The 24,422-nt window shown below is 49.2% G+C and overlaps 1 protein-coding gene across 1 annotated transcript in view; it reads left to right on the forward strand.

Moving 5' to 3' along the window:
* Nucleotides 1–24,422, forward strand: part of Nav2 (neuron navigator 2) — a 621,718-nt gene that overhangs the window by 103,536 nt on the left and 493,760 nt on the right. The gene's annotated exons all lie outside the window — the stretch shown is intronic.

Below are 24,422 nucleotides of genomic sequence, written 5' to 3' on the forward strand. Positions count from 1 at the left end.
TGTATTTGAGAAGGAGAAGGGGATGATGATACCAAAGGGGTTAGAGAGCGGAGGGGAGGACTGAGGCAAATACAGCATACATTTGTGATATGGATTTAAATAATCAGTTGTTAAATAGCTTGCTTGATTGCTGTTGGAGCATATTCCTTTGAATGAACACTTTTACTATGCCAAGTATCATATTAAAATCAATAAAACCACTATGTATCCAGTCAGTAAGGCATGTTTCGTCTTTGGGAGTACTGCAACTTAATTGATAAGCCAGGCTGTTTTCATTTTTTTTCATAATAATATTTTAATGGGTTTATATGAATATCTCAGATGAAATTTCTGGTTTCCTTAGGGAAGACTTCTAGAAGTGGGTTAAAATCCATGAACTCAAAAAAAAAAAAATGCCACTTGTGGTGTTTGTGACTGGCTTGCTTTCCAGCAATTTCTACTGGTGTACCTTTCCCTGGACTGGGAAAGAGCTTGTCTTCTGGTCAGATACAGATTTTCCACAAGCACAGAACATAGACTAAGTGAAGGTAACTGCTGTGCAGTGTGTTCAGAAACATCCCAGAGGAACCATGTTTGCCTGTCCACTGCCCAATGTATTCAGAGACATGCCAGAGGAACCATGTTCCCCTGTCCACTGCCCAGTGTGTTCAGAGATGTCCCGGAAGCACTATGCTCCCCTGTCCACTGCCCAATGTGGTCAGAGATGTCCCAGAAGCACGATGCTCCCCTGTCCACTGCCCAGTGTGTTCAGAGACATCCCGGAAGCACCATGCTCCCCTGTCCACTGCCCAGTGTGTTCAGAGAAATCCCAGAAGCATCATGCTCCCCTGTCCACTGCCCAATGTGGTCAGAGATGTCCCAGAAGCACCATGCTCCCTTATCTATTGCCCAGTGTGTTCAGAGACATCCCAGGTGCACCATGCTCCCCTGTCCACTGCCCAGTGTGTTCAGAGACGTTGTGGGTGCACCATGCTCCCCTGTCCGCTGCCCAGTGTGTTCAGAGACATCCAGGAATCTCCATGCTCCCCTATCCTCTCTGCCCAGTGTGTTCAGAGACATCCTGGAAGCACCATGCTCCCCTAAAGCACCCTGTAGCACATCTACAGGAACAGAAAAGGCTCTGGCTGCCTTGCTGGGATCAGCATCTTATGTTGATAAAGCTATCTAGAACATATGGACAAGTCTTGAGAGAACCCTAAGCACCCTCAGATTTTCAAAGCTGTGGCTGTTGGTACTGCATGGCCCAGCTTTTGCTGATCTTATTTTATTTTAGGGCTATGTTTTGTCTTCTGCATTTTAGAAGGGGAAATTGCAGTACAAATGGGGCTGCATAAAAGACAGATCACACATGATATAAATTTTGGAGATAAAGAGCTGAGGTTTGAGTTCCCACATGTTAGGCATTAAACCTGTTATACAATGGGACTGTCAAAGCTGAGGGTATGGACAGTCTCATGCTTAGAATTGTCATAAGTCCCTATGAGAATTAGATAAATCAGATGTGTAATTTCTCTGCTGTGTGACATGGCAGGCGAAGCCTACTTATAAACTCGGAGTAGTCTTCCCCAAGTGTCTAGGAGCAATCTTCAGGAAACTGCCATCCCAAGTCCTTTCCAAAATCCCACTGCCTCCCTCTGAATTGGTGGCTGGTTTCTTAGTTCCAATTTTGGCCTCAAGGATGTCCATGTGGAGATGTGAGACAAAAGGCAGCCCAGGAAAGGCTCAGGGTGACAAGGAGTGATGGAGCAGCCATCTCTTTGAATGTAGTTTCAATTCTCCCATCCATCCTGAAGGTGGACAGGGTGGGGTGAAGGATATGGACAGCGCGGGTTTTAGAAGCTCAGCCTTTAGCCTCCAGAGACCCATGCTTTCTCTTTTTCTCCCCAGTGGATTGGAAAACTCTCCTTTCCTGGTCACATATACCTGTCTGCGCCTAGGGTAGGCTTGTTCTCTCTACCCCAGTGTTTACACACCCATCCCTACAGCACACTCCAGTGAGATGCCCGTAGTCTGTGTCAGCGCATTGCAGGGAGCCCTCGCCAAGAAAGGGAGGCTGTAGGGATATCAGAGGTAAAGGACACTCGCAGTCCCGCTCACTTGCCTGCTTCTCAGATCTGCTCTGAGGAAAGGGCTTGCTGATGTGCTGAGCAAGAGCTCCATCCCGCACTGACGCCTGGCTGGGCTCACGTGTGGCGTGAAAAACTGAACTCCAGCTGAGCTAAGGCGACACCAGCCTAGACTGGATAAGTTCTGTGTCCCACCAGAGGTTATCAAGGGTAAAAATGTGAATTGTGACAGACTGTAGTAGACATTTTACAAAAACAAAAAAACAAAACAAAATAGACCGTGTGTGTGTGTGTGTGTGTGTGTGTGTGTGTGTGTGTGTAGCCATGCGAAATGCACAGCTGGTAAACACTTAAACACTTGGCAAAATGATGGGAGCTGGGATGTGAGCCAGGGCATCTCAGCCTTATTGTGTTGAGTTGTTGTGCTGGGTATGGAACCAAGGCATGGTGCTAGGCGCGCATTCCACTGCTGAGCTATATCCCTATTCTAGTCTTTTCAAAACAATATATTCCTAGACAATTTACACAGTACAGCTAGAAATCCGTTGTCACTCTTGAGACTGAACATCGAAGTCATCTCCTAAGCTTCGATCTCCAGAGAGAACCTTCATTGCCATTTCCAGAGAGCTTGAGGCCTCAGGTAAATCCTCTACCTCTGAGCTCCAGTTTCTCCATCACTGAAAAAAACAGATGCAAATCCCATCCCACATGTCACAAGGGAGGCAGGAGGTGAAGCCAACAAAGTTGCTAGCCCAGCGCTGCTCTTGAACTGGGGAAGGTGGTGTCATAGAGTCCCTGCTTCCAGAAGACACAGCCGTCTAGTCTTCTCAGACACTTGCCAGCAAATGAGCACCTGCCTCTGCAGGCCAGGCCAGGAGCTCTGGGAGCAGTGCACTGAGCCCAGGGTTAACACAGAGAAGAGAGGTCTGGGTTTTCTGGTTTACACTCACATCTCCCAGGATGAGGGAGGGGTCTGTCCTGGACCACTCTGGGTGTTCTGGGATTAGGTTTGTGCTTCTGGGACGTGAGCAGTGAGCTTGTGAAGCTGCTGGGGAGGTTTTGTGACAAGTCAAAGGGTCTGGGGTGGTTTTCTCTGCTCTCCTTTCTTAGGACTGAGAGGACAAAGCTTCCCTTCTCAGTGAAAAGCAGCAGACCAGCAAGGCGGAGGGGATCATGCAATGCAAATAAAGGCAGCTTTTGAGGCAGCGAAGGCGGGTCTGCTGAATTAAATTAACATGGCCCATAAATACAGAGGTTAAGAAAATGGAAAGCCAAGTCTTCACAGGCTTTTGTCCAGAGCAGAAATAATCACAGGACAATGGTCTATTTTGTTTGGATTACTGGCCCATGATATCACATTAGCCTGAGCCAGGCAATATTTATGTCAAGAACTGTTGTTTGTGAAGCCCTGTTGTCCCAATTTATCCCTGTGGGGAATCCCTCAAAGCAGAGCAGGCTGCCCTGGGCAAACCTCTGCCCCCTGCCGACCTGCCACGGAGAGGAAAGGCCCAAAGGATTGGGAGGAGAGAAAGTTGTTGTATCCAGAGATGGTAGGAGGCACACATGGGTAAAATCCAGTCCTAAAACAGAATGGCTCTCCTAGAGGCTGGCAGTCACATCTGCGTGGTCTGCTTCTCTTGAGAAATAAACACGCTAGCCGCATTCAATGAGTGCGCTCACACAGAGTGAGCCAAGAGGAGGCTGCCCCTTCCAAAGGCACGCCTGTTAGCCCGGGTCTGGTCTGGATACTCCAGATTGCTGCCTGAAGCTGAGTGCCAGTTGCTCTCTCCGTTAAGAGTATAACACTCTTATGTTGTTGTTTACTTTATGGCCAAAAAGTACCACTGCACACACACAGCACTTGTAATGGAAGATGTAAGCCCTGCCCTTCCCTCTAACTTCCTTCCCCTTTTCCTGTTTTTCCTTCCCTTCTTTCCTTTCTCTCCTCTCCTTAGCCCTCCATTCTCATCTCTTCTTCCCTCCCCTCCACTTCCCTTCCCTCTCTCCCCTATTCCCCTTCCCTTCACCTTTCCCTTTGCCCCTCCTTTCCCTTTCTGTCAGTCTCTAGGTTCCCATGGGTATTTATTCCTATAGGTATCCATGTTCCCAGGGACCAGGCTTCTGCGGGTCTCACCGCTTCATCTGCCAATCTCAGTTAACACGCCTCCCAGCTTTGGGCCCAGAGTCCTTATTTGCGAACAGGAAACACAGCTAGGATCTCAAGTGATTCTATTTCTACAGGGCATGTTAGCTACCGTGAACTTAATAAGAAAGCCTCTTTTCTGGGGCACGAACGTTTTACAACTGAGATATAAGGAATCTGGGGTCACAGTCATGTTCCTGTCGAGCATGAAGCACCGGTGCCCAGGGTGACTCTTCCAGTCCTTACCCCTGGGTCAGGACATCTTGTCAGACCCAGCAATGCCAGTGGCGGCTACCTTTCCATCTCATTTCTTTCTTCCATCCCCCTTTTGGCTTTACCACTTCGAACCCCTCTGTGAAATCAGGGGATGCTTGAAGGAGAAAGACTACCCCCCCACACCCATCACGTTGCATTTTTGGTCATCTTTTGGCTTCGAATTAGGTCATAAGGATCAATATAGCCAGTCTTGGGTTACAGTGAAATGGTCACCTTGGGGAAAAAGATCAAAGGACATTCTAAGGCGAGCCAGGTGCTCAGACAGAGCCCATCCCTACTGGCCAGGGAACAGCAATGAGGGCGTTACTATGAGGTCTCTCTTGTTTGTGGTCCTTTTGTGTCTGTCTCCTCCAGTGCTGCTTGCTTGCATTGCACCACAGCCTTCTAGAGGGCCTGGGGCTGCATCCATTCCCCTTATATTATTTATTATATCTTGCACATTCAAACAGCTGATCAAAAAGAAATTGTTGGGTGGGGATGGTGCCTTCCTACCAGTCCTATAAATAATAAAATGCCCATCTCATGGCAGAACAGAAGATTGAACTTCACGGTCAGGACAGAAAACTGGGTTTATGTGGTGTTGGCCACATCAATTCACTCCAAGTCTGTTTTCTCATCTTTAACGCCAACCATGTACTTTGAAATTCCCTTCCTTTGGAATCACCCTATAGGTTCTGACACCCGGTGGCTCTAAGACGTCATTTTTCATGTGGTGCCTGAGGGTCAGTCTGGGCTTCTCTTTTGGCCTGGCACCTCAGGACACTCTCATGGCCAATTCCCAGGCAAGGTAAAGCCAGGATAATACACCTGCATCTCCCTTATGGGAACTCAGAGGCTCAGAGAGCCCGAGAGTCTTGTCTGACATTATCTAACAAGAAGAGAACTAAGACTGAGCTTTTGATGCTGAGCTTTTATGCCATGTGCAGCCTTCAGCACATCGGTGCCTTTCCTGTTCCAGGGTTTTGCTAAGCTTCCGCCACAAATCAGTACAAACACCAGGCAGCACAGGAATAAGTCAGCACTGATCTCTCTAAGCAAGGAGAAGGTGTCCTAGACCATGCCCAGACCTTAGAGAACCCTGAAGGGCAATCTTCTATGTGTCATAAAGAAAAGGCAGAATCAGGCAGAAGATGTCTTGGGTCAATCAAGATGAGTAGAAAGGGGTAGAGGAAACTTAGCAAGCATCCTCCATGTCAACAGGGCCAAGGGGAGTCTGGATTCTCAGGGTAAGGAGGCAGGCAGACCCATGGCTGATGGAGTATGTGCATTTGTCTGTATATCTGTGTGTCAGTATGCATGTGTGCCTATATGCCTGTATCTGTGTGCCTCTGTGTGTGTGTGTCTATGTGTGTGTTTGTGTCTCTGTGTGTGTCTGTGTCTCTTCGTGTGTATCTGTATGTGTCTGTCTGTGACTGTGACTGTCTGTGTGTCTGTGTGTGTGTGCTGGTGTGCATTTATAAGTGTGAGGAAACCCTCCTGTGTCCTCACCTTCTACCTTGTTTGAGGTAGGGTGTGTTTTATTTGCTGCTGTGTGAGATGCATGTGGTTAGTTGGCCCTTGAACTCCTGAGGTCTCTCCTGCCCCTGCCTTCTGTAGGAGTACTGAGATTGCAATGCTTGCTACCATCCCTAGCTTTACCTGGCTCTGAGAACCCTAACTCCGTTCTTACACTTGTGCAGGGAGTGCTTCATCCATGGAGCCATCTCCTCAGCCCCAGTGGAGAGTTTTTAGTGTGAAGGACAGTAAGGGGAAGGGCCAGTTGGAGATAGTGTCAAAGCAATGTACAGAGAATCCCAGCCCAGAGTCTGAACAGGAAAACAATGAGAGATTAGCAAAACAAAGCAGAGACAGAGGAAGAGAAGGTACGTAATCTCATTTATCAGTTTATCAAAGGTTACAGTCAGTCTATGGACACTCACTGAGCGACTGCACTTTAAGTGGCCTAGAAAAATAAGTACACGGGAGCACTGCCCAGTCAAGCCTTTGGCCAGTCAAGATGAAAGGCCTTGATGTTGCCCTTGACCCTGACTCCTATGGTTGAGTCTGTGTGTGCATGAACATGTCTGTGTGTACATGTTTCTCCCATGCTCTTAACTCCTGCAGCCTCTGGAGATGTTACCAACTCTGTTCCCCTGTCTCAACACTAGCCCTCTTTTCCTGTCAGGTCATAAATTCCAAGACAAATACAATGTCTACCTTAGAAACAAGGCTCTCCTGTATGAGGTAACTAGAAGGGAGGCTTGCCAGGCATCAGAGACAGTTTTTATTCACAGAGCAGGTGCACAGTCTCGGCACACTTCTAGGTGCCAAGATCTCAGCTCTTCTAGCCCCGTGGATGTTTACACCAGGTCCCTCTGGCTGGCTGGCTGGGGTTGAGTCGGCGGGGGGGGGGGGGGGGGTGACTGAGAGTTGGGCGGCCCAATCAATGTGTTGGGCATCATTATCCACACTGAAGGAAGGTTAAACAAACTTCGGTGACAGAGAGGTTAGGAGAATAAACTCTGACGGGAACTTAATGATGAGTGTCTAGAAACACCGAGAGAGGCTCTGCCAAAGAGCTCTCCTGTCATATCAGTAGCTAGGCCTTCCCACTCTTCAGACTCAAGCCATGACCGACCTTTGGGAGATTTTGCTCTGCTGATTAGCCTGTGTGCTGGGCCCCCATAAAGCGAAGACCGTGGCCAGGGTGGGTGTGGTCTAGGGCAAAGACTGGCAAACTGTGGTTGACTCACTGATCCTTTAAATAAAGCTTTATTGGAAGGTGGGCAATGAACATAACATGTGTACTGCAACAATAGAGTATGCAAAAGACAGCCCACCAAGTTGAAGTTTTTCCTATCTGGCCCTAGACAGGACGAGGTGGCCTGTCCCATGTGGAGGTGCATGCCTACAATCTCAGCCTTTGGGAGGCTGAGACAGGGGAATTAAGAGTTTGGGTCCAGCCTGAGCAAGACGGTGTATCAAAAAGAACAAGGAAAGGTTGCTGATTCTGACCTAAGGAAACCCCAGGTTAAGCTAGTCAACTGTTTTCTTCCTGTGTGACTTCTCAGAGGCTTTAAGTCACCAAAATGGACTGTCAAGCTCTAGAGAAGGAGACACGATGTCGGTCACCTACTAAACAAGGGCTTCCCTTTCTCTTGAGGCATCTTCAAGACAAGCAGGACATTCCTCAAGGAGACAAATTTAGAGAGGAAAGTTGACCGGTCAAAGGATGTAAAGCTTTGGTGTGGCTGACAAGGACCAGATAGGGATTCCCTAGAGCTTTACGAGGTAGTACTGAGCAGTGTGCCTCTGCTATCTCCAGCCAGAGTGGCTGGCAGGTGCATCCTGGGCAGCTCCCACAGCCCCGGCTTTATTGAGCTGCCTGTTTACAGTGGTGTTCAACAACCCTGTCCTTATGGGCTGTGTGTTTCTCAGGTCCAAGAAGGGAAGGGAAAACCATGATACTAATAACGAACGTCAGTCTTCATCAGCGTCAACCGACATTACAAGAATTGAATTTCCACCTTTCATGGCATGCATTAAACAAGGGGCTTTATCTCTTCCCACAGAACTGATTCGCCATAATTCCTTCCTTTTGGCCCTTGTCATGTAAATCATGGCATTTCTCCCCTACTGGCTGCAGGAGCTCAGATTAGAGGAGGGAATCCAGACGCCTGGACCTGCAGCTGCTCGGTGCTTTGTCTGTCTGTCTTTCCTGTCTGGATCTCCTCCTTCTGCTGCCCACTATGCGATTGTGCCTTCTGCAGGTGGATTAGGGATGAGCGAGGGCAGAGCAGATGGCCTTCGTGGGACCTCGGCCATGGGACCTGCAGCAGCTGCAGCATGCACAGCTGACTATTGAGAGACTTGCAGGGGACAAATCAGATCACCACTGCCCTGGTACACCCCCACAGTACCCTGGTAATTTCTAGCTCCTGGCATCTGTACTAGACGACAGGAACAGAGGTGGCCACAGGCTGTTACAAGAGCCAAGGACCAGGGAACTACCTGGGCCTGTGGAGGAGAGGGCTTCTGAACTGTGGGCTGAGGACGGGCCCAAAGGCTCTGCAGGAAGGAGCAAATTCTTGGGAGAGCCATCCCTGACACATAACTATTGCTCAGTGAGCCCAGGAATGGCCATGATATCACTGCTCTGTAACAGACCTCAAGTGGCATGGTCTCCTATCAACTACGTAAGCAGGGCTAAGACATTCCGGAAACAGAAAGTGAGGATTTGGCCCCATCCAGAACTGAGTAGATTATCTCATCTATCAGAAACTCTTTCTTCCCACCTGTGAGACGGGGTTAGAGCCTCATGCAGGAGGGAGGTTAACATGAAGTCTGAATGCTGTAATCCAGGTGAGAGCGCTCGAGCAGACGCAGAACGTGGTAAATCGTCAGGTACATGCAGCCTTTACTCATCACCCTTAGCATGGCCTCTGGTGGTACTATCACAAGGCACCTGGAAAATGCACAGGAGGCCTGGCTTGAGTGGGAATCCTTGGTTTCCCTGGGACTGGATACAACTGTGTATATTTGTGATTTTAAATGTATTATCCATCTATGGAAGTCTGCTCCATATAAGTACTAAGCCCAGAATGATACCTTTGTTATAATCAAATTACATGTTTCCAATAATCCGGGAAGACAAGTTTCACTGTTCTTCCCATTTCGCGGAGAGAAAACTGAGGCCCAACTCCATGGAGCTTGTGAAGCAGAGATCTCGGCTCCCGGGTCAACTCCAAGATCAAGAACCTCCAAAGCCCAAGGCCCCACCTGTGTTCAGCTGCCAGTCCTGTTCTAAACTGAGAACACCTGCTGAATCACCCCCCAGGGCTGAGGCCGCCCCAGACAGCTCAACCCTCCTAAACCATAATATGCATCTTTTCTGCAGAGGAGTCAGGGCCAAGTCAATACTGGGAGCACATGGAAGTGGAGGCAGCATGTTTGATGGTGACAGATGGGAAAGCTGAGCCTCTGGGAAGTTAGTGTGAGCCACACTGTGCAAACACAGCCTTGCCGTCCCCTGAAGCCTTTGCAAGTTAGGGATGAACGGACTGAGCAAGGGCTTCAGAGAGCAAGAGGTTAGCCTGATTTGGCAAAGTGTGCAGTGCTGGGGAGGTCCACCAGAATAATGCTGGCACGCTTTGGTACTGTCACGGGGGTGAGCAGGTAGTCTCTCTTCCAGGCAGGTACGCTCATTACAGTACGCTGGGAGGTCAGGGTTGGCAGGCAAATGTGCATTGTCCATGTGCGTGGGAGTGGATGCTGGGCCACCGAGGAGGAAGGCTAAGGAAGCCAGCATCTCTTTGCTCGCTGCCTGGCCTCCCACTCTGTCCCTAAATCAAGCAACAGCTATTGCTTTTGTGCCAAGCTTGCCAGACATTATGCAAAGTCCATAAGTCAGTTCTTGATCACTGGGGGAGTCTCAATGCCAGGGCACAGGGAAGAAGCTGCCAAGAGTGAGCTTGGTCACTAGAAGCAAAGGCAAGGCACATGAAGGTGTGGTTCAGCCAGAGAACACGCCAAGGCCTCTCAACCTCAAAGGCTCAGTCTTCATTTGATGGACCCTGTCTGAGTCAGCCCCTCTGGAATGTCGCAGGCCTTTGTGGGCTGAGCATCACACCCCTTCCTGCAGTTCAACCGTCTCTCCTGGATCCCTGTCTATGGCGGTCTCTGTCGACTTAACCAGGAGCCCCTCCACCAGGGAAAGCTGCTTTCCTCTGTGTTTGTGCTTTCCTTGTCTCATTGAGATGATTAATCTAAATTGGGGTTCACTCAAGACTTCCCCACATGTGCTGTAGTATACCACTTCATCTTTCTATGTCTCAGATCACCCACCTGTACAGCAGAAAGAGATAACAACCACCTTGCCAGCTGCTGGGAATTACATTTTTGGCTCATTCTAGTGAGTATCCAGCGTGTAGTGTAGACAGGAGCCCGAGCTTACTGCATGCTGGCTGTTGGTCATTGAGCAAGTTTCTGCACCTCTCTGTGCTCCCTCCCGCCTCTGTACAAGGACAGCACTATGAGGACTAAGAGAATTGACTTCTATGAGATACGAAGTAGCCCGGGTCTGCATCCAGTGAGTGCTACATAAATACTACATGTGGTATCAGTATACAGAAGGCATTCAGTATGGTAACTCTCTCTCCCTACATCAAAGCCTCTGTCTCCACACAGAGACTGAAGGCATCAAAATGTGATGGAGAAAGTGGCCTCCTCCCATGGTGCATGGAAACCTCCCTGGCATGTTCTGATGAGTTTCTTTTTCTCCTTTGTTTTTCTTTCAGTTTTTTTGGTTTTGGTTTTTTTGGTTTTTTTTTTTTTTTGTATGTGTGTGTGGTATTTTTTGTTGTTATTGTTTATTTTGTCAAGACAGAGTTTCTCTGTATAGTAACATCTCTGGCTGTCCTGTAACTCCCTCTGTAGACCAGGCTGGCCTTGAACTCACAGAGATCTGCCTGTCTCTGCCTCTCAAGTGCTGGGATTAAAGGCGTGTGCCACCACTGCGTGGCTCCCATGGCTTTTCACAAGCCTCTGACTCCCCAAGGAAGTTTCCTGCTTTGATAGTTTGTCTTTCCTTTTCCGTGGTTAGAAAAGCTGCCTTGGCTCAAGGTTCACACAGACCTGAGCTTTCAGTCATCACTAATTGGGGGAGGGGGATTACAGGGGGAGGGGGGAGAGAGATGCACACATTTTTCAAACCAAAAAGTGAGCCTGTCACCTGAACTTGTGACCTGGTTCCCTTTCGGAATGTCTCGGCTCGCCCCACCATATTCTAGCACGACAAGTATCATTAGGGGAAAATCCTCAAGGGTACCTTCTAGAAGACTCAGTGAGAATACTGAGCCTGGAGGTCTGCGAGTCTGAAGCTCTGAGCTGCACCCAGGCAGGAGTCAGCAGACCCTGCCAGGAAAGGAGACCAGAGTTGCATGTTCTGAGCTAGATGTGATCAGCTCCCGCCAGAGGCCATGGAATCCCCAGGTCGTACTTCAGAGCTGAGCTTAGACACTACCTGGTGGCTCCAGGATCCCTGGGCCACTCACGCCCCCATTCACCTGGTGGCTCCCTCAGAGAACAGACAGCTGTACCCAGCTCACTGTCCTGTTCACACACAGTCCCAGTCAGATGGTTAAATCACCCATCTCCCCACCGCCGTGTCTGCACTGTCAGACATGGGCATTTTTTTTCCCAAAAGCAGGAGCTCACTGGTCTTAGGGAATTGGAAGCCTTTGGTTTGAACCCTGCCTTTTGACTTGATGCCCTAAACAATTTCTCCATGTTGTAGTGTCGTTTTCTATAAAGAGAGGATGATCAGGGCCAAGTCAAGAAGAGTGCAATTAGATCCAAATTAGAAAACACAGGCATGGCCAACGAACTTGATAACCACGTCCTTCATGTCCCCACCTGGTAAACAAACAAAGCAGCCGAGATTCCTTCATTTATTCAACTAGTTCATCCCCTTGTTTATGCCACTAATTTCCTCATCTCTCCATCTTGCTACCTGTACACTGCCTCACGCGAAGGCTGCTGGAGCGAGCCAGGGGTCTTTGCTCCCCGGCAGCTCAGAATCTGGGCCCGGCAAATGCACCAAGTTGCTGGGGGTTTCGTGCCTTAGGTGACAACCTTGTTATTAAAGCAGCTTCTCTAAGGTTTGCCCTCCCTCACAGCGAGGTGCCACCGTTAAACCTTTAGTTTAACCTCTCGCCATGTTCGAGTATGATCTGTTGAAATAAATCCACAGTCAACATCTGTCTGGGGTTCATTCCTTTCACGTGAGGCACACAGCCAGCCGCCCGGCTCGCGTCTCCTCTGGCCTCTCTTCGCTTCTTAGGGGGCAGAGCCAGCACCTTTGGCAGCCTCAGCTGTCTCAGCATCTGGGGAGGGTGCGGCATGCAGGAGTCCTAACCTCAAGTAATTGGCCAGAAGAGTGAGCAACTAATGGCATGGAACCTCTGGGAAGGTAAGTAAAAGGCCGGGGACCCAAGGCTGAAGTGAAACAGAGGCTGCGGTAATGAAGATGAAGAGGCCCAGGAGGTGGGAGGCTATTGTTGCCTGCATTGTTTAAAGGAGCTCGTTAGTGTCATCAGCCGTAATGACCTTATGCCAGGGCAAAGGTCAGAGAGCATGAGGAACTGGTGAGCATGATGGATGCTGACACAAGAGGTTTCATGAATCATTCCTAAGAGGTGAGCCCGGCCTGGAACATAGGAGACCTGGAAACACCAGATGAATCAGAGAATCAATGCGATCTGGTGCTGTGGAATGCACGAGTTCTGGTGGGAGATAGATGGCCCTGGACCAGACACGCACACAGCTGAGTCCTGCTGGGACATAGCTTCGCTGTGCATTAGAAGGGGCTGTGCATTATGCTCGCTCTGGGGCAGAGTTTCTGTGTGCAGGGGATGTCTCGTGTGACTTGCTGGTGTCTCCTTAAGCCACCAAAATCTGGCCCATTGGAGGAGAATAGCCCCGAAGCACTCACTGCAGACATCCTGTTAGAGGCAGTTCCTGTGCAGGATGGGGAATGGTTGACTCCATGAAACCTGGATGGAATCCAGGCATTCAGTAGGTGCTTAACCAAATGTCCAGATGAGATGCTCTGGTTTCTTATGCTTTACTTTTCTGTACTAGATTGGCTGTCGTGATAACCCTCTTCTACACACACACACACACGCAGCACCTATATTCACAAATACACTCTCACGCAATTTGTGTGCACACTCACATGCTCCCACGTTCTCACACATTCATTCTCACTATCCTCCCCTGTAGCCACTGCTTCACATTTACTTCCACCAAAGATTCGCTTGGTCCTGAGTCTGGCCGAGTGCCGTGTTTTAGCCAGTGGTGTTTTAAGGTGACTTGATTTGCACTAGAGGCTTCAAAAGGTCTCACACACTCCTACCTGTCTCGCTGCCGCTGCCCACCGCCACAGGAGAATGCTGAGCTGGTGTTGTGGACAGAGGTCAGGCACCTGTCTGTCATCTTCAAACTGGTCATGCATGATCAGAGCCCTGCAAGCTCCACCCAGCCAAACCTATCCCAGTTGCATACTTACAGGTGCATGAGCAAAAGAAATGCGTGTTGCTTTCAGCTGCGGGCTTCAGGACAGTTTGTCCCTGGAATTATTATGACAAGGAACTGCTGATATCATCAGCTGCAATTACTGTCTGGGAGGAAGCTTGAAACGAAGCCCGAAAAGTTACGAGGCACTTTCCATCATTTCCTCTTTCCTTCTTCCGTTGGACCACAGAAAGTGTGTGTGCAAAGTGTGTATGTGTGTGTTGAGATCAAACAGGCATTAATTGCTTAAATGATAATTAGGAATCGTGACCCGGGACTGGAAAGAGAGCTCCGTCAATAAAGTGGTGGCTACCTAGGCACGATTCCCAGCACCCATGGCAAAAGGGAGGAGCGAGTGCCATGCTCTTAATGTCTTCCTAATGCTGAGGATGCAGACAGGCAGCATTCCGGGGCTCTCTGACAAGCTAGTTTTACTGAATCAGTGATCTCTATGTTCAGTAAGAAACTATCTCAGAAAATGAGATGGAGTGGGATAGAGCATACTTACTGTCAATCTCTGGCCGCCACCTGCACACACGTGCACCCCCACCCACCGTCACACACACAGAATTGTGATTGTGACCTTAAGAGTCCAGTTGCCCCTGCTGGGCTGTGTCTCTTGTGCAGAGTTTGGTGGCTGTGACAGTTCTACCCATGCTGCGTGTTAGGATTTGCTGAAAGCCACTGACAGTTTGTCTGGCCCTACCCTGGTCCTCCCAGTGAGGTGGTGCACAGGAAGGGCAGACGAGACACGCTCATTTCCTTCCTGCTGCAAAAAAAAAAAATTGCCACAGACTTGGAACTTAAAATGACATAGGGATCACCGTGGGGATATGTAGGTCAGAGGTCTGAAGGGCGTCTTGGGCTGAAATCGGGGTGTAAGGAGAGAGGGTCCTTTCTGGAGGCTATGGGACCAATTTATTTCTTGGACATTTTCAGCTTCCGAGGGCTGCCCATCTGCCTCAAGTCATGACCCTGCCATGGTCTTCATATTTGTGTTCCCCTCCCCAGTTCATATATGGAAACCTTGTGCCCAAAGTGATGGAATTAACAAGCTCTGATTGTGCCATGGATACTGCCAATCATGAACAAGATCAGCGACCTTATAAAGAGCTTCCAGAGAACTCCTCTGTCCCTTGCAGATAAATGTGACATGAAAGCACCATCTCTCAAGGGGCTACAAGTCCTTTGGACTCCCCAGACTCCAGAATAGTAAGCAATGGATTTCTGCTGTCTACCAATTCCCCATCTAAAGTAGCTTGTTACACAGATGAAAAGCATTCTTCTTTCGTCTTCAAAGCCAGCAAAGTGGCATCTCGCTGGTCACAGCGTTCTGCCACCTGCAGTCTGGAAGCTTTGTGTATGTGTGTGTGCATGTGTGTTAATACATATATGTATGCATGTGTATTGTATATATGTGTGTATGTGTATGTAGATATGTATGTGTGTGAGTGTGTGGTATATATGTGGAGGGCACATAGATGTGTGTGTGCTTGTGTGTTGCACATGTATATGTTTCATCCTGTGCTGGAGGTCAGGGTTCAACCTTGTATGTGGTTCCTCGCAAGCCATCATTTTGTTCTTTTGGGGAATGGCCCGGAACTTACCAAGTAGGCTAGACTGGCTAGTCAGCGAGCCCCAGAGATCTGCTTCTGTTGCTCTCCCCACTGCGAGGATTCAAGTGCACATCAAGTGCACATCAAGTGCCCAGCATGTTTACATATGGGTGCTAGGGATCATATTCAGGTCCTCAGACTTACATGACAAAGCACTTATTGACCGAGTCTTCTCCCTAGCTCTGGAATCAGCAAGGTTTCTTTATTTCCAAGGCATCAAACAATCAGATTTGACTCACAGGGATAACCCAGTATCGCAAGGTCGTTAATCTTAATTACATTTGGAAAGTCTCTTCTACATGTTCAAATACTGTTGAGTGGGGTGGGACATCTTCATGAGAACATGATTTTGCCCCAAAGGGTCATGTGCATTTCCAATAACCCCTCCAGTGGAATACAGGAGACTACTCCTTCTCTTCTTAGAATATCCCCCGCCTCCACCCACCCCGGGGAAGTGCACTTGACTGTGTATAAAATCTTAGCGTTCGGTTCAGCAGAAAAGAGTTCTCACACTCCCCAAATGGATCTTGTAGCAGAGCTGCATTTGAATACGCTGAAACGGAGATGTTTTAGACTCCCATGAAATCAAGTTCTTGTTAGCTGAAGACAAGTTCCTGATTAAAATGGTCCAGAGGGCGTGTCCCCCAGCGCACACTGCTTACTCATCTCTCCGGATGGAGAGCGCAGATCCTGGCGGAGAAATGCATTTATTTTATGGTGGGTTCGCAGCCACAGAAATTGCTTCATGCAAATGAAGCTAGGCAGTGTGACTTCATGAATAAGAAATGAACCGACGCCTCTTCTCCCCACAGGCAAGGTTGTACACTGGGAAATTAATCGTGGCATGCTTTGGGTGGCCCTGGCTGCTCTGTGTAGGGATTCAGCAGACAAAAAAAAAAAATGATGCTTCCCTTCCCCAAATTGGATAGGAGGCATCTATGTCTTTTTAAGCTTTATTGTGTGTTGTAAGCAACCCATGGGTGACTCTCCATCCTCCCGGGAGCTTCTGGGACCTTTCAGATTTAAGAGTTCACAGCAGAAGCCACAAACTGAGCCTCACATTGAAGCCATGGCCTCAGGATCCAAAGTGCCTAGGTTCAAATCCCAGTGGTTCTGGTCTCTAGCTGTATGGCTTGGGAATATTCTTACTCACTTTCCCTACTTATAAATTAGATACCATTACAGCACCTACTTCGTCAGGTTATTATGAGGATTGATTATAGCCGTGAAACACTTAGAATAGAGCTCTCCTGACCCCAGGCTACTACTGGAAGGGCCAGATCATGTCACTGGAGCTAAAATTAAAAGTAATAGGGCTGGAAAGCTAGCTCAGCTGATAGAGTATTTGTCTAGCATGTGTAAAGACCTGGGTTCCACCCTCAACACTGTTTCATCTTAGTTTAGTGGTATGTATCTATAATCCCAGTGCTCCTGAGACAGAGGAAGGGGGATCAAGAATTTAAGATCCTCCCCAGCTACATAGTGAATTCAAGGCAGCGTGGGCTGCATGAAACTCCACCCCACTCTGTGAAAATAATTAAAGACGAATATCTCTCTTTGCTGATGGTTCCAAGGTTTCATAGTGTTGAAAAAAGCAAAAGAGCCTAAAAACTAAGTCTTGGGTCCCAGACACACTGCTCAGATGTCTGGACAAGTTACTTCCCTTGTTTTAGTGATTTCCTTGTCCAATGCAAATTTTGACAATTGCCAAATAGCAATTTTATTATGTAAAAAGGTTGTGCTCCCCCCCAAGATATTATAGCTTAAAATAACCATCATTTGAGACTAGAGAGATGGCTGAGCAATGTCTACTGCTCTTGCAGGGGACCTGGGTTCCATTCTTAGTACCCACACTGAACAGTTTGCAACCAAAACACCAGCTCTAGGGGACCTGACGCCTTCTTCAGGCTTTCGTGGGCATCGGCATTCCCGCGCACACACCCATACCCATACACATGATTGAAAATATATGTGTCCACCATTTATTACATTTTATTATAACTCTCGGCCTTGCGTGTCAGGATCTCAAGCTCAGCAGGTCTCAGCAGAATGAATCGTGGGTATTGCCCGGCATTCAATTCATATTCACATGTGAGTTTCCTCAGCTCCTGTTGGTGACTTGTAAGGCCCGGCAAGGGTTAAATTCTGTTACATGATAGAAACATGGAACCTACCTGCCAAGGGTTCCAAGCTGCAGCAATAAACCAAATGCTCCTTCAAAATAACTACAGAAAGACGGAGTCCCTGCCCTGGCGGAGAAGCTAGCTTGCCGCGGCCACCCTCATCCCGCAAGGATGACGCGACCAGCGGAGCTCTTCTCACTGCAGTTTATTCCAGGACTTTATTCACTTTCTCTCTCTCCTCTCTCTCTCTCTCTCTCAGCCCTTAAGTAGGCATGGGCAACCAATCCCAAACTGCCAGGTGGGCACTGCCCATAGGTTCACGCATATGCAGGCAGTTGATAATCATTGCGTGATCATAGCATAGGTCAGACCTTAGCCATCTCAGGAGTTGATTATACATCTCCATCAGGTGTGACACCACGCAGCTCGCTACACTAGCTTCCTGTCTAAGCATATTCACTTCCCAGAGGATTCACCCGTCTCTGGAAGGGTCCAAAGAGAAGGCTGATCTATGCCATCTGTGGGTCACCCTTGAGGGACAAGAGTCCTTGAAGTTATGATTTCGAGGGCAGACATTTTAGGTTTTCTTTTCTTCACCCTAGGGCTGGGAAGGAAGCGTGAGTAAAGGGGTGTTGTGCCCTACCATGCAAGGGGTGGCACTGAGGGCAAGCCTGTCTTTACAGCAGTGCCCCCCTCTAAATGAAAGAAGGGGAAGCAAACCAACCTTTCAGGGACTACCCAGTGTGCGCGGGAGAAGCCTCGTGAGCACGTGCGCTCATCAGACTCCCGCCCCTCCCCCCCCCCCCCCCCCCCCCCGCTCCTGCCCGAGAGAAGCAACACTTCTCCAGTCTCTGAAACAGGAACCTGAGCTTTGAAAGGGTTAAGCTGCTTGCCCTGGTCTGTAGATCAAACATGGCAAAGTTCATGATTCACATCCCAGTCTGTCTAGTCTCAAAGCTCAGCCTCTGGCTGGTCCCCATTCTATCCCCCCTGATGGGCATACACTAGTCTAGCTGGGCCTCCTTTGGTTGTTGTTGATGAAAGCATGTTAGATCAGGCTAGACAACCAGCAACATTCTGTGGAGGGATCCTGGGTTGGCACAGAGAAACTAAACCTCAGCTGGGCAGACCAGTCCCTGAGCTTGAGGACAGAAAGCAGACATCACATTGCCGTCACAGTGTGAAAGTTCTTCAGTCTTGAGTGTGCAGGCTCTTCCTATCTACTCCTCTGTGCGGTGATGTATCTTTTCCATGCTGAAGATAGTTTTATCCACTCAACAGAATCACGGCATTGCCTACTCCCAGGATTTCTTACTTAGCCACACATAGACTGGAGCAAGAGGCAGAGAAGCTGGATGTCATAGAGTGTGTTGGGTGTGAGCCAAGCGCTGCAACAGCCTGGGCTGATGAGCAGGGGGATGGGAGTCAGTCCAGATCCTTTGAAGAGGTTCTTCAGATTTGAATCTGATGTGCTGTGTGACCTTAGACAAGTTACTGGATCTCTCTGAGCCTCACTGTGTCCAGGTGTGAAACGAGGCTGACTGTACTTACCACATCATCTCCCGTATTTGATACAACATCAGCTCCTAGCAGCCATTTAATACAGAGCAGCCACTACAGTCTACAGGGAGAGTCACATCCTACAGAGAGAGCCACTGCCTACAGGGGGAGCCACTCTCTACAGGGGGAGCCACTGTCTACAGGGGGAGCCACTGCCTATAGGGGGAGCCACTGTCTACAGGGAGAGCCCACACTTGATTCTGGTGACATTGGCATAACCACATTCCTTAGGAGATATCTTAGCAACTTTTCTCTTGGTCTGACCAAAAAAATTAAAGGCAGAAATAGTTTACTTTGGCTCAGGGTGTAAGAAGAGATACAGTCCGCCATGGCAGGGGAGGCACAGTGTAAGACACAAGATGGCTGATGAGTCTCATCACTAATCAGCAGGTAGGAAGTTGGGTTGAGCTGTATATCCTCAGTCCCTTCCCCAGTGACACACTTCTTCCAGCAAGGCTCCACTTCCCAGAGGTTCCACAATCCTCCAAATCAGTGCCACCAACTGGGAACCAAGTATTGAAACATGTGAGCCTGTGGGAGACCATAACCAGAAAAGAGCCTTGAATTTGGACGATGTGGAAATGAAATAGCGGGGGACTCAGCAGAGCTCAAAGGGAGAGGAAAGTAATGGGGAGGTGGCCTAGGAAGCAGAGACACACCAATCCCTCCACTACCCTCTTCTCACCCAGGACTGGCCGTGATTTATGGAGCTCAATTCAAGGGGGACATGCAAAGCCCCTGCCTTGTTCAAACATCAGTAACGATTTCAAGATGGCACCAGGGAGAACTAAACCCAGCCTTCTGTAGCACGAGGCCTAGGTGGTCATTGGCACAGGTCATGTGACAGCAAGGCCTGCCTGGCTCCTCACTGGCAGAGAGAAGCAAACGGGGCCAGTGTGGGCCAGCATGTCCTCTCCCTCCCGGGACCCAGCTTACTGAGGTCTTTGACAGGTCCAACAAGGAACAGGGAGTTTTGACGCAGCACCTCATCATCAGGAAGTCTACGGGTGGATAATATGGCAGTTAAGTGTACCTATCGAGCTTGTGGGTATATATAAATGTTTCCTGTTGACTGGAGTCTGTAGTTACTGGAGTGTTGCCATGGAGATTGGCAGGGCCAGCTGTTGTCTCATTTTCCCCCAAAGAATTGTATGCTAATGAAGGTCCCTGGAGAGTTCTCCAGGGGCAAGATGAGCTACTGAAAAATCTGCAAACCAACCACAGGTAGTGGATGCCAAGCTCATGTGTGTTGTTAATAACATGGTTTTAGGGGGTTTTGCTGAGACGTGGCTAATTGGGGAGAGGAATCTGGAGGTAGGCTGCTCAGAAAGAGGAAGAAGAAATCCTCCCTCAGACACCGAATAGCTGTGTTATTAAATTCCTCAAAGCCTGTTTCCTCATTTAGAAAATGGGGATCGGTACGTCAGATTCCTGGGAGCTTAGGCATGGAGTAGGTGGAATGGTTGGCTCGGTTTCTGGACAGGCATGTGGGCATGATAAGGTCATGATATACTGCTGATATTAAAGAGATGAGTGCTATTAAACTCCTAGGATTCACCCAGAGCACTTGTGTTTTGACTCACCTAGACCTTAGACCAACCCACCAGTGAGGAAACCGTTGTCCTCGTTTTATAAACAGGACGCAGAGAGCTCAAGAGAGTTGTCTGAGATCACCCAACTAAGAGAAGACAATGTCTGGATTCCAAATCAGGCAATCTGACATAGAGCCCAAGAGACACAGTCTACTGAGCTCTGGAAGTCCACAATGAAATGACTAAAAGATTCCCCCCTGACAGAGCCCTGAGGGCAAGCTGGAGGAGCAGGTGTTTATTTAATGGGCAGTATTGGTGATGCTGTTCAAGGACCAGAGGTCTCATTAAAGCCATCCCATTGACTCCTCTGGAGTTGCCTTCATCTGATCTGTAGACCGGAATCAGGATCTGTATACAGAGCTTGGGATCAAGGTCTGTATGTGTAGCCTGACTCATTTGCTACCCACTCCAGTGATCCTTTCTTCCGCGGCAGGCCCTGGGTCCGCTTACCTTGTCTTCTCATGAACTGAACAATAACAGGACGTAAGTGCAAAAGCACAAAACCAGACCCTTGAACTTCTCGTTAATCCTATCGAGTTCCTCAAATATGGCAAGCAGCTTCTCCTCAGGGCCTTTGCAAATGGCACCCCTCTTCCTGGGTTGCACTTCCCATTCCTCACTCTGAGCATTGGTCCAGGCATCCCTGGACAAATTTTCCAGCCTCTGTCTGAGTGTAAATGATCCTAATTCAAGGAAGTCATCCTGACCACCCCATCCTGGGGCTTACGTCTGCCTCCTATCAAGTCCTGCAGACACCTGTCTGCTGGCCTTCACATGAACCAGTCGGTCTCTTTTCATGGCTGTTTTTGTTCACTCCCGAGTCACCAAATGACTCAATGGCTGGCTGAATTTGGTGAATAAATGATTTAGTGGGTCCGGACCTACACAGCCCCAGCCTGTGCCCTGGGGAATCCAGGTTCTCTGCGGCCATTCCAGCTTCTTGGACATTTGGTAGGGGACTGTGGTCCCACTAAGTGTTCAGGAGCACATCAACAAAAGGATTGCCTATTGTGGGAAGGAAGCAGGGAAAGAATAACTAAACAGCTGCTATGTTTCAGGCCCAGGATCTCCCATGAAATTCTCAAAAAAAAAAAAAAATGGCCACTGTGTGCATTTGGCGATGGAGAAAAACAAGAGTCAGGTGGGATACAGGGGCATGCCTGTCCCTCCCCTTGGGTGTCCATGCCTCTTCTGCCACATGGGAGTGGGGCAAGTCTTCCCAACTCTTCCAACTCGGTCCTCCTCTTCCTGAGGTTTGGACTCCTCCTGTTCAAGTGTGCATGTGCTCGCCTGCCTGCAAGTGCTCGGAGTCCCCTCAGACGGGGGCTGTGTCATCAGCTGAGGCTGCGGTGCCAAGCCCTTAGATGACGTACCTGTCTTTGGGGGCTGTAAATGTCGAGTTCGGGCTCAAACGTCCGGCTCTATGCACCTGGGGGAGGCTGCCCTGTCTTGTTCAGCCATTCCACCAAAAAGTTAGGAAGGGACTGGATGCAAATGCTCCTTCCTTCGTGGTGGCTGAGCCAGGCTGCCTTCCCAGGACTGCTCAGGGATATTTATTCAACTCCCTAACACCGGATGCTTTTCCAGGGCAGAGGCAGGGCCGTGACAAATGATAACAGTCAGCAGCCATGGAAGAGATGGGAGATAATGGGCAGCCCCACCTCCCTTTGCTGGCTCTTTGTATTTCATCTGTGATTCCCCCTGAAGCCTCGGAATCACTGCTCCTAAAACTCAAAGGCAGAAGTGGAATTTCATTCCAGGCACCAGGCAATGGGGTCGCCGACATTCGCTGGGATTGCTTTCATCTTGCCTGAAACATCCAACAAGAAAGAAATGTGGTAAGCTAGGTCTTGCAGGCAGAGTCACCCAGGGAACGGGTCCTTGGTCTTTCCTCAGGCTGGACTCACCTTCCTCCGAGCATTTGCATTCTACAGGAGGAGCTACAGAATGAGTTCACTTTTTCAAAAAAACTTCATTTTTTTGGTGGGTATGCTGTTCTGGGAATGGAGCCCAGGGCTTTGTGTGCATTAGGCAAGCGTCCTACCTCTGAGTTGTGCCCAGCTCTCAAGTTTTTAGCTTCTGCAGTTGCAATCTGTTGAGGGTGGGGGAGTGGAAAGCAGGACTAGTTTGTAAGTCAGAGAAATAACAGAATGGGAAACAGGCAAGGGAGAGGGAGTGAAAGGAAGATAGCCAGCAGTAGTTGGTGATTGGGAAGGTTCCTGGAAAGCTGCTCAGGGTTGGCAGGGGTGGCGCTATGGTTCTGTTTCCCTCATTGCTCAGGGATGGCAGGGGTGGCGCTATGGTTCTGTTTCCCTCATTGCTCAGGGATGGCAGGGGTAGCACTATGGTTCTGTTTCCCCCACTGCTCAGAACAGGAACTCGTTACTCGTCGGCTGCACCCTGAACATGACATTGTTTTGTCTGTTTTAAACATGAGGAAACTGAGGCACAGAGAGGCGATGGTGCCTGGCAGACACCAGTGCTCACCACAGAGGTTTTGCACCCCTCTCTGACAGTAGCTAATAGCCTTCTTAAGGGCCCAGCAGCACACACTGCCATAATTCTTACATTTGGGAGATGGTAGCCGAAGAATCAGAAGTTCAAGGTCATAATCACACAGTGAATTTGAAGCCAGCCTAGAATCCATGTGACCCTGTCTTGAAGTAATAATAATGATTTCACTACGATCACTCACGCTAGCTGAAGCATTGCTGGTCACCCCAGGTCTTGTCTCGGGTAAATTCCAGTGTGACTCCCAGTGCCGTCACCATTTCCATTAGAAATTGTTCAGGGGAAGGAGCTGGTGAAGGGGAGGGCTGACTAGAGCCGTACAGGAGGCATAGCAGAGACGGCCTTCCCCGAGGACCAGCTCCACCTGTTAGTTATCACCCAAGATTCCATCACATAGCTGCGCCTCACAATGGAGGACTTCGGGCCCAGCCCAGGGTCAATTGGTTTGCCTTTTTTATAAGGAATTGTGGGGAGGGACAACTCACCTCTGGAGATTTGTGGTGGTGTCCCTTCAGCTCTTGAGCAGACACCCACAATGAATGTTGAGGCTAGAGCTGAGCAGGGGGGAGCTTGTTTGATACGCTCAAAAGAGCTGGGTTCCAAGGAGCTGGCTGCACACCCCTGTCTGTTGGCAGTGGGGTCACACACCTATCTCAACTGAACCCCATGCAAGGCAAGGAGGGGGACTTCCTGGTGGGATCTGAGTTTATGCCTGAGGAACAGGCCCACAAGGCTTTAGAGACTTTGGGCGCTCCCACAGCAAGGAATTGGCAAAGCCTCCCTGGCCTCCATGGCTGTGGGTTCTATTGGTTTAGGGTTTTCATCAGTGGGTAACCAGGAGACTTCGGGGAGAAAAGAGATGGGTGCAGATGAGTCAATGCTGTGGACCTGTGTCCCCATCCCACTGCCCAACCATCCCAGCCTCACTATGGCCCCCATGGACAGGTGTTTGGACGCAGAAACCAGACCCCAGGAGTGCTGTGGAGGTCAAGCAGGCCAGTCTGTTAAAACAGAAAGGAGATAAGCCAGGGCGCCTAGAGTTGGGGAGCAGAGAGGAGAAAAGGTCTGAGAGCGCCCGGGTTTAGGTTTGGGGAAGACAGGGTAATAAATACATTCTATAATTGATCATGACCTCTGAAAGTAAAAATAACATTGAATCACATACTTACATAGAATTGCCTGAAAATTATGCAACCAAAAGCTGATAATATTGTTTTTAAAGAAAAGTTGTCCTGGGACCGCTGGCTGAGGCGCGAGAGCCTGGCATGGGACACTGGCGGGAAACTCTGTCACTAGGGAAACACTGCCTTCTGTCACTGAGCTCTGGGCTTCTTGATGGTGATGCCACTGGTCCTCTCCACCTCTGTGGCTCCTCGAGAGCTGCCCGCTTCCTTCCTAACCGTGAGCCCTGCCATCTGGCCAGACACCAGCCTTTTGATTCTGACCCAGGGTGCTTTGCACATTAAGCCCAGACTGAAAAACAA

Source organism: Microtus oregoni, unplaced genomic scaffold, assembly GCF_018167655.1.
Source record: "Microtus oregoni isolate MIOR12 unplaced genomic scaffold, Mior012 000000F_ref0000247, whole genome shotgun sequence".
NCBI lineage: Eukaryota > Metazoa > Chordata > Mammalia > Rodentia > Cricetidae > Microtus > Microtus oregoni.